Source organism: Neomonachus schauinslandi, chromosome Y, assembly GCF_002201575.2.
Source record: "Neomonachus schauinslandi chromosome Y, ASM220157v2, whole genome shotgun sequence".
Lineage (NCBI taxonomy): Eukaryota > Metazoa > Chordata > Mammalia > Carnivora > Phocidae > Neomonachus > Neomonachus schauinslandi.
In genome coordinates, this window is record NC_058420.1 from 924,264 (window position 1) to 941,428 (window position 17,165).

The window sequence follows — 17,165 nt, forward strand, 5'->3', positions numbered from 1 at the left end:
ACCCATTCTGGAGAAATAAAAGAACTAAAATCTAACCAAGGCAAAATCAAAAAGGCTGTTAATGAGGTGCGATCAAAAATGGAGCCTCTAACTGCTAGGATAAATGAGGCCGAAGAGAGAATTAGTGATATAGAAGAACAAATGATGGAAAATAAAGAAGCTGAGAAAAAGATAAACAACTATTGGATCACGGAGGCAGAATTGGAGAGATAAGTGATACCATAAGACGAAACAACATTAGAATAATTGGGATCCCAGAAGAAGAAAGAGAGAGAGGGGCATATTATAGCAGAGAACTTCCCTAATTTGGGGAAGGAAAAAGGCATCAAAATCCAGGAGGCCCAGAGAACCCCTCTCAAAATCAATAAAAATAGGTCAACACCCTGACATCTAATAGTAAAACTTACGAGTCTCAGAGACAAAGAGAAAATCCTGCAAGCAGCTGGGGAGAAGAGATCTGTAACCTACAAGGGTAGAAACATTATTTTGGCAACAGACCTATCCATAGAGACCTGGCAGGGCAGAAAGGACAGGCATGATATATTCAGAGCACTAAATGAGAAAAATATGCAGCCAAGAATACTATATCCACCTAAGCTGCCATTGTAAATAGAAGAGAGGTAAAAAGCTTCCAGGACAAACCAAAACTAAAGGAATTAGCAAACACAAAACCAGCCCTACAATAAATATTGAAAGGGGTCCTCTAAGCAAAGAGAGAGCCTAAAAGCAACATAGACCAGAAAGGAACAAAGAAAATATACAGTAACCGTCACCTGACAGGCAATACAATGGCACTAAATTCCTATCTTTCAATAGTTACCCTGAATGTAAATGGGCTCAATGCCCTAATCAAAAGACACAGCTATCAGATTGGATTAAAAAAAAAAAAAAAAAAAACAAGACCCATCAATACGCTGTCTACAGGAGGCTTATTTTAGACGCAAACACCACCAGACAGAATGTGATGGGTGGAAGACCACTCGTCATGCTAGTGGACATGAGAAGAAAGGTGGAGTAGCCATCCTTATATCAGACATACTAGATAGTGAACCAGAGTATAATAATGATAAAGAAGGACAGTATATCATAATAAAGGGATCTAGGCCACAAAACGATCTAACAATTTTAAATATTGATGCCCCTAACTTGGGAACACCCAAATATATAAACCAATTAATAACAAAATTAAAGAAAAACTTTGAAAATAATACAATAATTGGAGGGGACTTTAACACCCCAATCACAGCAATGCACAGATCATCTAAGCAGATCACCAAGGAAACAGGGCTTTGCATGTCATACTGGACCAGATGGCCTTAACAGAAATGTTGAGAGCACTTCATCCTAAAACAATTAGTAGTAGTAGTAGTAGTAGTAGTATTTCAGCTGCTGAGCTAGGTCAGACAGCTTTTGGTCTGAAGGCATGTGTTTCAAGGACTGGCACTGTGTCCAGTGATATGGCGAGTCCATCTCCCAGTACTTACTTGTTTCATAAAACTCCCTCTCTGCCAGGAGTCTGGAGTCATTGTACACATTTTGCACATCAGATGGATATTCAAACACTCATGGTCCCTGTGCTGAGCTGTGTTCTGAACCCAGAGGTGTGGGGCCCAGGTGATGGAGAATCCTCAGTGCTCTGATATCCAGTGTCCTGCTCCCATATGAGAAATGGGAATGTGCCCCTGAGCAGCCAGGCCATACTCACAGTGTGAAACTGGTCTAGGAGTTGCCAAGTGCATGGCAGGAGGTGTGGGCAGGGGCTTGGAATGGGCAGGGACAGAGAAGTGGGCAGAGAATTTGAGGAATAGCAGGAAGAGCTGTGGCTAAGGGCCATTTCTCTCCTTAGTGCAGCTTCAGTCTTTGTGAGGCTTTTATAACAGCCCTGGGGCATCACAATGCCTTCTTGTGATGTCACAACTATGTCCTGGCCAATCACCAGGACATTCTCAGGTTGTCCCCATTTGGGTGGCCAGTCACCAGGAAGCTCAGATTGCCAACGATCTATGGATTTCTCAGTGTGCCCGCTGACATCATTGTCTGGAAGCCATGTTTTAAAAGAAAGCAGATTAACTTTCCTTCAAGATGAAAAAATCATATTTGGGATGTATTCATAGTGAAGTTCATGGTGAGGGAGAAAGGACTTAACCAGCAGAAAGCTAAATGTGTCACTCATTGTCACCATTCACTGAAACACAGACAGCAATATTAATGAAGACATGGGCCATTAAGACCTCAGGAAACGTCACACTTCAGGGGTAAGTCGAGTAGATGCTACTCTCCCTTCTTCCATCAAAGCTTAAGTAAAAGTGTAGAAAATGGTAGATATTATGTTTGGTATATGTTCGCACAATAAATCTAAAACTAGAAAGGATAAAGCTTTGTCAGAAGTCATTACCTGCTTGACAAAACAACATTCAGCTCTCATAGAAGGGGGTGACAAAATCCAGCCTGTCATGAAGTTCACAGGCTTCATGTCCAGAATCCAACGAGAAAGATCAAGTGGGAGGAGTTAAGATTTATCTCCCCCCTCGAATACAGCTACAGTATTATCAGATCATTCTGAACACCCAGGACATCAGTCAAGTATCTGAGAAAACAAGTGCTGCAGGTCTACAAGTAGAAAAGTGACCACCATTTGGAAGGTAGGAGGTGTGGAGACGTGAATCTGGTGTGACATAGCTGAGGATACAGGGGAGGGGAGGGGGGCTTGAAAAGGATACAGCAAAGTTTTATAAGCAGCGGAGCACAAAATGGTAACATTTAGAAGTTTGCTCTCTGGGGGGTGTTCCTGGCTTAAAGGTGCTTAGTTGGGGAAGCCAGGTGGAATCCTGGGTGTGACAGAGTGGTCTCAGGATCCCTGGAGTCTCATGAAAATGGGAGGTGCCTGAGTGTGACAGAGTTCCCACACTTCTAAAAGTTAAAAATAGAGCTACCTTACAACCCAGCTTTAGGAACGGGAACCCTGCCTGAGAACAGTGAGTCTAGCTGCCAGCTTTCTGCTTTGTATTTCCATAAACTGCTAACCGATTCATCGTTGTGCAATTGCTTTCCTGACATAGGGTGGCAAAAGGCAGCAGCATGGGAGATCCTCCATGAGGGGAACCACACAAATCTATGCTGAACATTGGAGTTTTGGAACTCAGTCCCATGCCTGAGTTAAAAACGCTTGGACACAGGCAGGGTGAACATATGGTTTTGACGGTAACCGGGGAAACAGAGAGATGGATTACAAAGAATGAGAGTTGGATTTCTTCTTTGCTGATTTGGATGCCTTATATTTCTTTTTGTTGTCTGATTGCTGAGGCTAGGACTTCCTGTACTATGTTGAACAGCAGTGGTGAGAGTGGACATGCCTGCTGTGTTCTTGCACATAGGGGAAAATCTCTGTTTTTCCCTTTTGAGGGTGACATTTCCTTTGGGTCTTTCCTATATAGCCTTTATGATGTTATGTTCCCCCTCTCTCTACATGGTGGAGTTTTTTTTTCATGAAACGATGCTGTATTTTGTGGAATGCTTTTTCTGCATCTATTGAGAGGGTCCTGTGGTTCTTGTCCTTTCTTTTTTATGTGGTGTTTCATATTGATTTGCAGAGGTTGAACCACCCTTGCAGCCCAGGAATAAATCCCACTTGGTCGTGGTAAATAATCCTTTAACAGTTGAATCCTATTGGCAGTATCTTGGTGAGAATATATGCATCCTTGTTCAGTAGGGATACTGGTCTGTAATTCTCCTTTTAATGGTGGTCCTTGTCTGGTTTTGGGATCAAGTAATGCTGAACTCATAGAAGGAGTCTGGTATTTTCCTTCCATTTCTATTTTTTGTAATAGTTTCAGAAATATAGGTATTAATTCTTCTTTAAATGTTTGGTAGAATTCCCCTAGGAAGCCATCTGGCCCTGGACACTCGTGTGTTGGGAGATTTTTGATTATTAATTGAATACTTTTTACTGGTCTGGGGTCTGTTCAGGTTTTCTATAACTTCCTGATTCAGTTTTGGTAGTTTATGTTTCTAGGAATGTATCCATTTCTTCCATTTTGCCCAATTTGTGGAGATATAATTGGTCCTATTTTCTTATATCTGTTTGCATTTATTGGGTGTTCGTTGTGAGCTCTCCTCTTTCATTTAGGTGTTTATTTATTTGGGTCCTTTCCCTTTCCTTTTGATAAGTCTTACTTGACCTTTAGCAATCTTATTAATTCTTTCAAAGAACCAGCTCCTAATTTCATTGATCTGTTCTACTGTTTTTTTTTGTTTTGTTTTAATTTCTTTATCATTGATTTCTGCTCTAATCTTTATTATTTCTCATTTCCTGCTGGATTTAGACTTCATTTTTTAAATTTTTTTCCATGTTCTCTAGGTGTGAGCTTAGGTTGTGCATTTGATACTTTTCTTGTTTCTTGAGGGCGGCCTGTATTGCTATATACTTCCCTCAAAGCACTGTCATTGCTGCATCCCAATTATTCTCGACTATCATGTTTTCATTTCCATTGTCTTCACTAGGTGATTTATGGAAGTGTTGAATCAGTATATTGTACACCCGAAAGTAATATTACACTCTGTGTTAACTGAGTAGAATTTAAATAAATACTTACAAAAATGATTAATGAAATTAATAAAATTCTAATCAGGCTAATTAAGTAAAATGTGAGAGAGAAGACACAAGTTATTAATAGCAGAAATAAAAGAGGGGACATGATTACTGCTCCCGTTGAAATTAAAAGGATAGGAAAAGAATATTGTAAATAACTCTATGGTGAGAAATTTAATAATTTATTGGAAATGGCAAATTCTTTGAAAGACACAATTTGCCAAAACTCATTAAGAAGGAATAGACAAAATGAATAGATCTATGTCTATTGAATAAACTGAATAAATAATTAATAACCTCCCAAAACAGAAACACAGGCCCAGGTGGGTTCCCTGGCAAATTTTATTAAACTTTGAAGGAACAGATTAAATTAATTATCTACAATTCCTTTCAGAGTATAAAAGCAACTGAAACATTTCTGATTCCTTCTGTGATATCACCATTACCTCAGTATACTTGCAACAATGACAGAAAAAAACTACACATCAGTGTCTCTTATGAACAGAGATGCAAGCAGCCTCAAAAAATTGTTACACATTAAATGCAACAATGTATAAAAAGAATTATACACCACAATGATGTGGATCTATTCCTGGTATGAAAGATCGATTTAACATTCCAAAATCATTTAATGCAATTCATTACATCAACAGACTAAATTATAAAATAATCACAAGTCCATATTAATACATGAAATCCATTGTACAGTATCTGATACCCACTCAAAAATTAAAACTCTCGGGGTGCCTCCACATCAGGCACCCTGCTCCACGGGAAGCCTGCTTCTCCCTCTCCCACTCCCCCTGCTTATGTTCCCTCTCTCGCTGTGTCTCTCCCTGTCAAATAAATAATTAACATTAAATTAAATAAAATTTAAAAACCTCTCAGTAAACTGGGGCAATAGAGGTAACAGTTCAACTTGAAAAAAAAAATACCTACAAGAAACTTCCTGCCAAATTTATACTTAATGGTAGGAAACTAGAAGCCTTCCCACTAAGATCAGGAGCAAGGCAGATGTGTTCCCTCTCACTACTCCTTTTCAGCATTGTGCAGAAAGTAGTAAGAAATACAATTAGACAAGGAACAGAAAAGAAACGTATATAAATCGAGAAGGAAAAGTTAAAAATGCTGTTGTTCATACTTGAGCTATTCATTGGATAGAAAACCCAAAAGAGTTGACAAAAGCACTCGTGAAAATAATAGGTAATTTACCAAATTTGCAAGACAAAATTTTAATATACCAACTGCAACCCTGCTGTATGCCATCAATGAACAAGTGTAATATGATATGGAAAAACACAATATCATTTACATTAGCACTAAGGGGGGAAAAAAGAAAAAAAGGAAGAAAGAAAAAGAAAGAAAATTGTTGGGTACAAATGTAATACAATATGTACCAGACTCTATGGAAAATGGTACAGAATTCTGATGAATGCAATTAGAACCGAATAAACGATGAGATGTTCCATTTTCAAGGATAGGAGAACTTAATGTCATGAAGATATTGGTTCTATTTGTTTAGATTTATAGATATTCAAATTCAAGATTTTCTACAAAGCTGCATAAATCATGACTGGCTGTCTGGTGTGAGAATAAATGAAGACATCAATGGCAAAAAAAAAAAAGGCCGAGAAAAGGATTCACATGAATATAGTTAACTGATTTTTGTCAAAGAAACAAAGACAAGACAATGAACCAAATATTGTCTTTTCAGAATGACACTGGAACAACTGGACATCCTGATGTAAATAAATTAATTAATTAAATAAATCTAGAAAAACACTTTGGGATTGGGCTAGTTCAGGTGCTCCTTTGGGTGCATCCAGACTGGGTGACCCTAGCCTTTGAGGGCAACTTCAGAATCCAATACCTTGCCTTGGCATGCTCTTGCCACTAGATATCTGTGTCCAGGGCCATACAGCCATGCATCTAGATGCAAAGGTCCTCTTCATCCCACGTCTGCACTGGGTTCTAAATGCTGTCTGGTAAGCCAGATTCTGGGGCTGAGAAGAAAGAAGAGGAACACCAGGAACTCACCATGACTCTAAACAGGTTGCGCTAAAGAGAGATTATAAACTTTCAATCAGTGGCAAACTGGCTTCCCTAAGCTGCATAAAAGGCCAGAAATCATGAATCTGATGACTGGATGGAAACCCAGTGGGGAAGCACACTCTTCTGTGACTGGGGAGGGAAGCCAGCCGTGCTTATGAAGGAGGTGCAGAATATCCTTTGCATCGTAGGACAGAAGACGGGTTCAGTCTAGTCTAGACACAAGATTCTCCTTTTCCCTCATGATAAAGAAAGCTAGCAGAAAGTTTATTTAAACCAATTCTTGATCTTCAACTTTTTTTGATAATGTACTGGAGAAACTGAAAAACAAGTCCAAGCTGATACATATATACATAGCTTTTAATAATGTAAATACAACAGCCACATGTTAATCCACTCTGTACTGCTTTAAGTGAATATACACTGTAAAAACATTTGTTAGTTGAGGTAGCCTTTTTCTTTTTTTCTCTGAATAGGAATGTAAATGTCTATTTCACTAGAAATGACAAGTTTCTTTGTTTGTTTGTTTTGTTTTGTTTTTACCCAATGAAAAGTGAAATATAAGACAAGCTGATGACAAAGTATTTGTCTTCTAGATCAGGCATTTTTATTTTCAAATACGATCCTCAACAACCCTCCCCAGCTAAGTCTTAGCCTATTACGGGAAGGCTTGGAGTCAATATGTGACACTCTAGTCCCAGGGAGAGGCTTTTAGAGACCTAGTCCAATCTTTGTTTTGTTCTTACAGAAAAAGAAACTGAAGCCCAGAAAGATAAAGTGGCTTGGCCAAAATCACATGGTTAGTGACAGAAACAGGATTAAAACACCAGTGCTGTGGGTCTCAGAACGAATCAGTAAATTAAGGATAGGCACCAGGATGACACAAAGGACAAAATTCCCTTCTCAAATCTTGTCCTGCAGCAAGGCTGGGGAGGGCCTGAGACCACAGTAGGAACCATAACTGGTCTACACTTCCTCGGAGGTATTTAGGCCCATCCAAAAAAAAAAGAAACAAAATGATGCCTGAACAACTGCACATCCTGATGTAAATAAATAAATCTAGAAAAACACTTTATATCCTTCACCAAAATTAACTCAAAATGCATTGTAGACCTAAATGTAAAATGCAAAACTACCAAGTGTGTAGATGATAACATCGGAGAAAGCTAGATGATGTCGGGTGTGAAAATGAACATTAGATACAATACGAACACATAAATTATTTTTTAAAGATTTTTTAAAAGAAATCTCTACACCAAACATGGGGCTCAAACTTACAACCCTGAGATCAAGTATCATGCGCTTCACTAATGACAGCCATAGGTCCTGAGGCCTAAATTCTTACTATTATTTTAACAAATAGCTTAAGTATTTCATTTGTTTGCAACTAAGCTTTTTAACACTATATATTAAAATGTACAAAGAATAATGTTGCAGTTTTTGGGTAGGTTTAAGTCAAAGACATTCATTAATAAGGAATCTTTGAGTAAGAATATTCCAGAATTTCTCTAACCCATGTGATAAGAACACTGTCTCTGAATATTACCTTACTTTGGAAGGTACTGGCATACACTTGAATTAAACTCAGAATTTTAGAATAAGCCCTAATTCATAAAACTGTTCTCAGGCGCCTGGGTGGCTCAGTTGGTTAAGCGACTGCCTTCGGCTCAGGTCATGATCCTGGAATCCCGGGATCGAGTCCTGCATCGGGCTCCCTGCTCAGCGGGGAATCTGCTTCTCCCTCTGACCCTCCCCGCTCTCATGCTCTATCTCATTCTCTCTCTCCAATAAATAAATAAAATCTTTAAAAAGTAAATAAATAAATAAAACTGTTCTCTATTCAAACTAGGACAATGTTAATAGAACTTTCCTTTCCAGAAACAATAATAAAGGAAACAAGGTATTTTGTAAGATGGGGTCCTAAACAAGTCACAGTCAAAAATAAATGTATACTTAACTTCCACCTCCTCAAAACAGAGGCTACTTTCTGTTGCACAGCCTTGGAAACAAGGTGAAGAACAGTCCTTAAGCAACTTTGGGCAGGGGGTTGCCAAAACAAAGCTCAAGCCGTTGAACATGCTCACTTCTTAGAAGAATTTGGGGGAGCCTGACCAAAGGGTCCAAATTCTGTTTTTAATAACTGATACAAAGGCAGAGGGGCTCCTCCCAAGTAGCAGTGCCACCAGGGGCTGGCCCAGCCCCACACTCACCTGTGTCGTGCTCCCAAGCAAACCCTCATGCTCCTGCTGCAGGGAGACCTTTTCTTTTTAGCGGTTCTGTGTCCAGGAGCTCTCTGTGTGAATGAGGTGAGCACAGACTCCACATGGGTATTTGAAGAATTGGAATCAAAGTATTTTTCAACACGGCTAGGCAGAGTCCATGTGTCAAACGGCCCGTCTCCAGTTTGTCGTAATTCCTCACCACCCATTTGTAGACCTAGGACCACAGACTTTTGCTACGTCCTCATAATCACCCCTAATGTCCATCCTAATTTATGATTCATATTCTGTGCCTGGAAAAAGTCCCTGTATTTAACAATAACACCTACAACATAAAACAATGCACCGTGACAACTTATATGGTCACAAAACATTAATGATCTTCTGTAGACCAAGCAAATGTTTTTAAGTATAATTGTCATGCATCAAATTCACAGCCAGAATCCCCAAGATCAAAAAAAATATTTGCACAATATACATAATAATTTAAAATACACACACACACACACACAAACATATACACACACAGTCACACACACTTCTTACAGAACCGTGCTTGGGGAAACCCCATTTGTTGAGTGCCACTGAGGGCATATTTTGCTAACCTGCTGCTCCAGGTATTTTTGTTTGGAAAATCTATCACAGTACGGCAGAGCTGTTTATTGGATGAGCAGAAAAAAGATATGCTTGTGGCAACCAGAAAGTTTTAAGGTCTTCCAACTTGTATGAAATGCACCTGAAGAAACGCTTCCATGTTCGCAGGATGCCAAGTTGCAAGAAAGCTTCAGGACACATAGCTTGTTGGCCTTGTCCCATATCGTCACATAATCTGATCATGTGCGCATTTCACAAGAGGTTCCTATTGTTCTGCTAGTTTGGTATTGAGGATTTGCTCATACTCCTCCTGAATTTTCTCTTCATAGTCTTTTAAGAGATGCTCACGTATCATTCTGACTTGTCGGAGGGGAAAAGAGGGCTGGTCCTTCTTCATCCCGGAGGAACCTGGAGAACTAGGGGCTGTGAGTGCTGAGGAATGAGGCTGACTTTCCGAAGTAGAAGCTTCACTCTGATTCAGAACAGCTTCTAAATGTCTCCACCTCTGATAAGGACTATATTCTTGTTTTATGTTCTGAACAGTTTGTTCTAGTGTTGGAAGGCATGGATTGTTGTGGGGCAGGGTGCGGTGCTGCAGAGTCAGTTGTGGTGTCTTCTCTGGAGAAGCAGTGGCGTCTCTGTGTCCGGGGGGCCTGACCTGGAGTGGGGCCGGGCAGAGGGGCACAGCACCGCCACTTTGGGGAAGCAGGACTCCACAGCCCGGGCTCGAACTCCCTGGGCTGTTTCAATGTCGCCCCACACACCATGCCTCAGGGGCCAGGGACCAGGGGCAGACGTGGAGGTAACTGCAGCCCCTCCTCCGACAGCGAAGCTCACAAGCCAGGCCGGCCCCAATCCCGAGTCATACGTTATTTGTAAAAAAAAAATCGATAAGCTGCAATTTACTAAAATGAAAATCTTATGATCTCTGAAAGGAAAAACTCAAAAATAAACAGCAAGCTCCAGACTCAGAAAATCTTGAAAAAAAGGATCTCTTTCCAAAGGATATATGTGAAAAACAATTGTGTTCTAAATATACAAGAACACTTGAAATCAACAATGAAGAAAATAACTTAAGAAAACAGACTGAGTCCCATAATAAACCATTCACTAAATAAGATAGATTGCAGCGGAGGAGCAAGATGGCGGAGGAGTAGGAGATCAAAATTTTGTCTGGTCCTAGGAAATCAGCTAGATAGGGATCAAACCACTCTGAACATCTACGAACTCAACAGGATATCGAAGAGAAGAATAGCAGCATCTCTCTGAACAGAAAAGCCACTGCTTTCTGGAAGGTAGGACGTGTGGAGAAGTGAATCCGAGGTGATATTTGGGAGGATAGACGGCGGGGGAGGGGTTTCTGTTGGCCGCTTCTGGCAAGTGATAGAGCAGCCGAGCACAAAATTGGAACTTTGAGAAGTCGGCTCCGCTGAGGGACGTTGCTCCAGTGGCCAAGCGGGGGGTGGAACCCTTGTGGGACAGTGTGGTCTCAAGACCCTCGGAGTCACAGAAAGACCGGGGGTGCCTGAGTGCGGCCGAGCTCCCAGGTATCGGAGCGGGGAAGCTGGCTGCAGAGACAGAGCCAAGGAGTCAGCTCTCAGCTCAGGGTTGCCATAAACTGTGATCTGGGGCACAGTTGGGCCACTTCTCCTCCAGCAGGGACCCAACAAGTGGCAGATCCGGGGAGACTCCCCTTCCTCCCCCGGGAGGAGCAGCACAGGAGCCACCTCAGGAATCTGCTGGGTTCGGAGACTCCACCCGGGGTCGGGTGCCAGAGATAGAAACGCTCCATCACAGGCTGAGTGATCACAGGGTGCAGCCAGAGACTGGGGAGATGGGAGTGATTGACTGCTTTTTTCTGGGGGCTCACTGAGGAGTGGGGCCCCGAGTTCTCAGCTCCTCTGGGGCGGAGATTGGGAGGCCACCATTTTCACTCTCTGCCTCCAAAGCTGTACAGAAAGCTTGCAGGGAACAAAAGCTCCTGAGAGCAAACCCGAGCAGATTACTTAGTGCTGCCCCCAGCAAAGGCAGGGTAATTACTCCTCGGGAAAAGACATTTGAGAACCTTGGCAACAGGACCCTGCGCCAAAAGATCAGCAAGAATAGCCAGCCGAGGGGCGCCTGGGTGGCTCAGTCGTTAGGCGTCTGCCTTCGGCTCAGGTCATGATCCCAGGGTCCCGCATCAGGTTCCCTGCTCCTCCGGAAGCCTGCTTCTCCCTCTCCCACTCCGCCTGCTTGTGTTCCCTCTCTCACTGTATCTCTCTCCATCAAATAAATAAATAAAATCTTAAAAAAAAATCAGCCAGCCATGACCAAGTTTACCAATCAATGAGAATGGCAGATCTCCAGCACTAGGGGAATACAGCACATGGATTTCATGGCTTTTTCCCCATGATTCTTAGGCCTTTCAAATGGAATATTTTTAATTTTCTTTTTTTTCTTTTGCTTTTTAAATTTTTTTTTTCTTTTTCCGTTTTCAACCAACAACGTATCATTCCCTTTTTTTTAAAAAAAAAAATATTTTTCATTTAAGAGTCATATTCTATCCCTTCATAGTAGTTTAACATTATTTTTGGTATATATATGTTGTTCTCTCTAAGATTTTGGGATACAGTTGCTTCTAACAGACCAAAATATACCCTAAATCTCTAGTGTATGGCTTTGTTCTAGTCTCCTGCCTGATCACATTCTCGCCCTCTTTTTTTTTTATTCCTCTTCTTTCTTTTTTCAAACAACTTCTTATCAATTCTTTTATAATTTTCATCTTTCCAGTCATATTCCATTGCTTCATCATATTTAACCTTATTTTTGTACATATGTGAGTTTTTCTTTCTTTAAACTTTTGGGAGGCAGTTTCTTCTAACAGACCAAAATACACCCAAAATCTAGTGTGTGGCACTGATCTATGAACCAGCCTGATCATATTTGATCATATCTGGTTTTTTTTTTAATCTTTTTCTTTTTTTTTTCTTTTTTCTTTCCCTTTCTTTTCCCCCAGTTTCAGGTCTTTTCTGATTTGTTTAGTGTATATGTTTCTGGGGTCCTTGTTACCCTCTTAGCATTTTGTTCTCTCATTCATCTATTGTGCTCTGCACAAAATGACAAGATGAAAAAAATCACCTACTCATAATGGACATTAGTACAATGTTGGACCTAGAGTTCAGAATCATGATTTTAAACATACTAGCTGGGTTTGAAAAAAGCATGGGAGATATTAGAGAAACCCTTTCTGGAGAAATAAAAGAACTAAAATCTAACCAAGTCGAAATCAAAAAGGCTATTAATGAGGTGCAATCAAAAATGGAGCTCTAACTGCTAGGATAAATGAGGCAGAAGAAAAAATTAGTGATATAGAAGACCAAATGTTGGAAAATAAAGAAGCTGAGAAAAAGAGAGATAACCAACTACTGGATCACGAGGGCAGAATTCGAGAGATAAGCGATACCATAAGATGAAACAATATTAGAATAATTGGGATCCCAGAAGAAGAAGAAAGAGGGAAAAGGGGCAGAAGGTATATTGGAGCAAATTACAGCAGAGAACTTCCCTAATTTGGGGAAGGAAACAGGCATCAAAATCCAGGAGGCACAGAGAACCCCTCTCAAAATCAATAAAAATAGGTCAACACCCCGACATCTAATAGTAAAACTTATGAGTCTCAGACACAAAGAGAAAATCCTGAAGGCAGCTCGGGACAAGAGGTCTGTAACCTACAATGGTAGAAATATTAGATTGGCAACAGACCTATCCACAGAGACCCGGCAGGCCAGAAAGAACTGGCATGATATATTCAGAGCACTAAATGAGAAAAGTATGCAGGCACGAATACTATATCCAGCTAGGCTGTCATTGAAAATAGGAGAGATAAAAAGCTTCCAGGACAAAGAAAAACTAAAGGAATTTGCAAACACAAAACCAGCCCTAAAGAAATCTTGAAAGGGATCCTCTAAGCAAAGAGAGAGCCTAAAAGCAACATAGACCAGAAAGGAACACAGACAATATACAGTAACAGTCACCTTACAGGCAATACAATGGCACTAAATTCCTATCTTTCAGTAGTTACCGTGAATGTAAATGGGCTAAATGCCCCAATCAAAAGACATAGGCTATCAGATTGGATTAAAAAACAAGACCCATTGATATGCTGTCTACAAGAGACTCTTTTTAGACCCAAAGACACCCCCAGATCAAAAGTGAGGGGGTGGAAAGCCATTTCCAATGCTAATGGACACCAAAAGAAAGCTGGTATGGCAATCCTTATATCAGACCAATTAGATTTTAAACCAAAGATTATAAGAGATGAGGAAGGATACTATATCCTACTTAACGGGTCTATCCAAGAAGAAGATCTAACAATTGTAAATATCTATGCCTCTAACATGGGAGCAATTACTTATATAAGGCAATTAATAACAAATAAAGTCTTAAAAAATAAAGTCTTAAAAAATATTTTTCTTCTTTGCACTAATTTTTAGGATAAAATGCTAAAAATGTTACAAAATGTAACCCTATATGTGTACCTAAAACAAGACACAATTTTAATACACACATTAAATATTTTGTGTTTGCTTCTAGAAAGGATGAGTACTTTCATTGTACCACAACTAATGCATATATGTAAGTGTATGCATATATATTTCTCACTTCAGTAACAAAGGTTTCAAAACAAACTATTCAATGAACAATGGATATTTCAAGTGGAGTTCTGAAAAGTTTTGTTTTTTTCTTCGAAACGTGCAGGTGAGGGCACAGTGATGCATGTCGTTGTACTGGTTTGGGATTTAATGTAGTTCTGACATTTTGTTTCCCAAATTCCCTCTCAATTAAGTTTGAAAGGGGGCAAAAACAGAAGTTGCTTGTGCCTGCTGGATTGTTTTTGGCCCCTCTACATCACTTTCTCTGTACAGAGGTGTAGCCCTCTCACTCAGACATTCACAATACAAAAAAGATCCAGGAGAACTAGGACAGGGATGCAAGTAATGTATGGAGGTTCTTACATGCAATATTTGTTTACATCATTGTGCAAGAAAAAAGGGATGGTGGATTTCAAAGGGAAGTGTTTTCATGATTTAGAACTCATATTAATGAGTTCTAAATCTGAAACTGAATGCTAGTTCTTCAATAACTCTTAATAAATGTTATTCTTACTAAATAATATTTAATGCATTGAGTATATCAAATAAGTTACATAATGTATTAGTATATTAAAATACATAATAATATATGATTTATTAAATACTAAAATACATTGGTTTATGTTTCTGTTTTATTGAGGTATAATTGATATAATTCTACTGTTCTTAGGTGTACTGCATAATAATTTGATATATCTATATATTATAAAATAATTATCAAAATAAGTTTAGTTATCATCTGTCACCACACAGAGCTACAATTCATTTTGTTATGATGAGAACTACTAAAACCTACACTCTCAGCCACTTTCTTATATACAACAGACCATTGTTAGCTACAGTCACCATGCTCTACATTACATCACAGGACTTACTTATTTTTAACTTATGTATCATATAACTAGAATTTTTACCTCTTGAACACCTGCACCCATTTTGCCTATAATTTTTTATGAATTTTTGATAGCTGCTTGTAACCTTGGAATTATAATTTTACTGTTTCATGAAATAGAAAAGTTATATGGATAGATCCCATATAACGTGATTGTATTATAAAAGTCAATTTTTATAAGTTCTTAGAATTTTTCATGGGAGGGAAGAGTACATTTCTGGATGTATGTATTTATAAAACAAATACCTGTAAAACTTTTTTTTATTTTCATTGGAGGTGTGGAAAAATCCACTTTCCACTCTTGATGGATAGAAACTTTGATTTTCTTTCTAAAGATATGACTAATGGATAATCTCTAAGCATTGAATATTGATATAGAAAACACATGCTTCAAGCATTTTTATTACTATCTTTAATGGAGAAAGTTACTTTGAGCATATTTTTCATTGCCTTCAGAACATCTTTATTCCTAAAACTGTAGATGATAGGGTTCAGTGTGGGTGTGAGGATGGTATAGAATATTGCCAAATATTTGTCCTGGCCCGGAGTGTGGTATGATTTGGGTCTCATGTATGTGAAAATAAATGGCCCATAGTACATTGTGACCACAATCATGTGGAAGGAACAGGTAGAAAATGACTTTTTCTGTGCTTCTGATGATTTCATTTGAAGAACAGTAAGGAGAATTTGGACATAAGAAGCAAGGATTAGGGAGAAAGGGACAAGGAGAAAAATTAAGCCACTTACATAAACTCCTCATTCATAGAGTGTTGTGTCCACACAGGACAACTTCAACATGGCAGGGACTTCACAGAAAAAGTGATCAATGGCTCTTGGGCCACAGAAGGGCAACTGGAGTGCATAAGCTGTGTGGACTATGAAGTTGACGGTCCCAACAATCCAGGACACTCTAGCCATGAGAATGCGGACATAGTCATTCATAAGAATGGGATAGCGCAGTGGGTGACAGGTGGCTACATAGTGATCGTAAGACATTGCCGCCAGGAGAAGGCACTCACCACCCAGGAGGGTGAGGGATAGAAATATCTGGAAGCCACAACCTGCGAATGAAATAGTTCTGCTGCCTGACAGAAAGTCAGTGACCATTTTGGGAACAATGTAGGAAATATGCAAGATGTCCATGAAAGACAGATGGCTGAGCAGGAAATACATTGGAGTATGGAGTCTTGAGTCCCTAAGGATAAGGAGGATCATGATTGTGTTTTCTGTTATAGTCATAATAAAAATGATGAATATAAAGGAGATGAAAGCTAGACTTGATTGAGAAGAAGAAAAGCGTCCTAAAAGAATGAAATCACTGGTGAAACTGTGATTCTCATGCCCCATCATGAACTCCACTCTTTTCCTAAAATAGAAAAAAATAGAGCTAAAATGCAGTGGCATAAATCTCAAACTCATTTACATTTAGAAGCATAATAAAATGAGAGTGATGCATATTTTGCAGTTCAAGTCAACAGACTCTCAACCAGCTTTGGGAGTGGGCTTGGTTTACAACATGGCCATTTATTTGTTTGAATCAACTGATGATATTGGTCTATTGAGAAAGCTGTTAGCTCCATGTAGTCTTAATTCCGTATTCTTAAATGCAGTTCAATTTTTTGTCAAAGGTCACTTTTTAAATGAGACCTACCCTGAACAGTGTACTTAAAATCTCAGTAACCCCCGACTTGCCTATTTCTCCTTACTGTGCTGTCCTTTGATGTATTCTGCAAATCACTTTTCATCTTTTACATATTCAATAAACTTATGAACTAAATTTATTTTTTATGGTCATTCTAACTCATCAGAACTTAAACTTCCCAATGTGAAATCATTGTTTTGCCCTCTGTATAAACTGAATGCCTACACAATGCCTGCTATATAGTAGTTGCTCAATATTATCCCTTAAATACCTGAATAAATGAATAGCATATGGAACTCAATTTTCTGTCTCATTTTTTATTTGGATAAAGCTTAAAGAAAATGAAATGTATTATTTATACATCTTTCTAAAATCATCAGTAATGATATACTATAAAAACTAGCTTACTCTGTATTTATAATTTAATCTGTAATTTGTAAATATCAGCATTTAAATGTAAAAAATGAAAATTTTATTCAGTTAAAATGAGAATATATTTTAATTGGGCCAGTTTTATTAACTCCTCAGAATTGAATTATATTTAATT

General features: G+C 39.1%; 1 pseudogene; it reads right to left on the reverse strand.

The window, feature by feature from the left end:
* Positions 1–6,059: 6,059 nt before the first annotated feature.
* Positions 6,060–16,326, reverse strand: LOC123323608 (annotated as a pseudogene).
* Between the last annotated feature and the right edge of the window lie 839 nt (positions 16,327–17,165).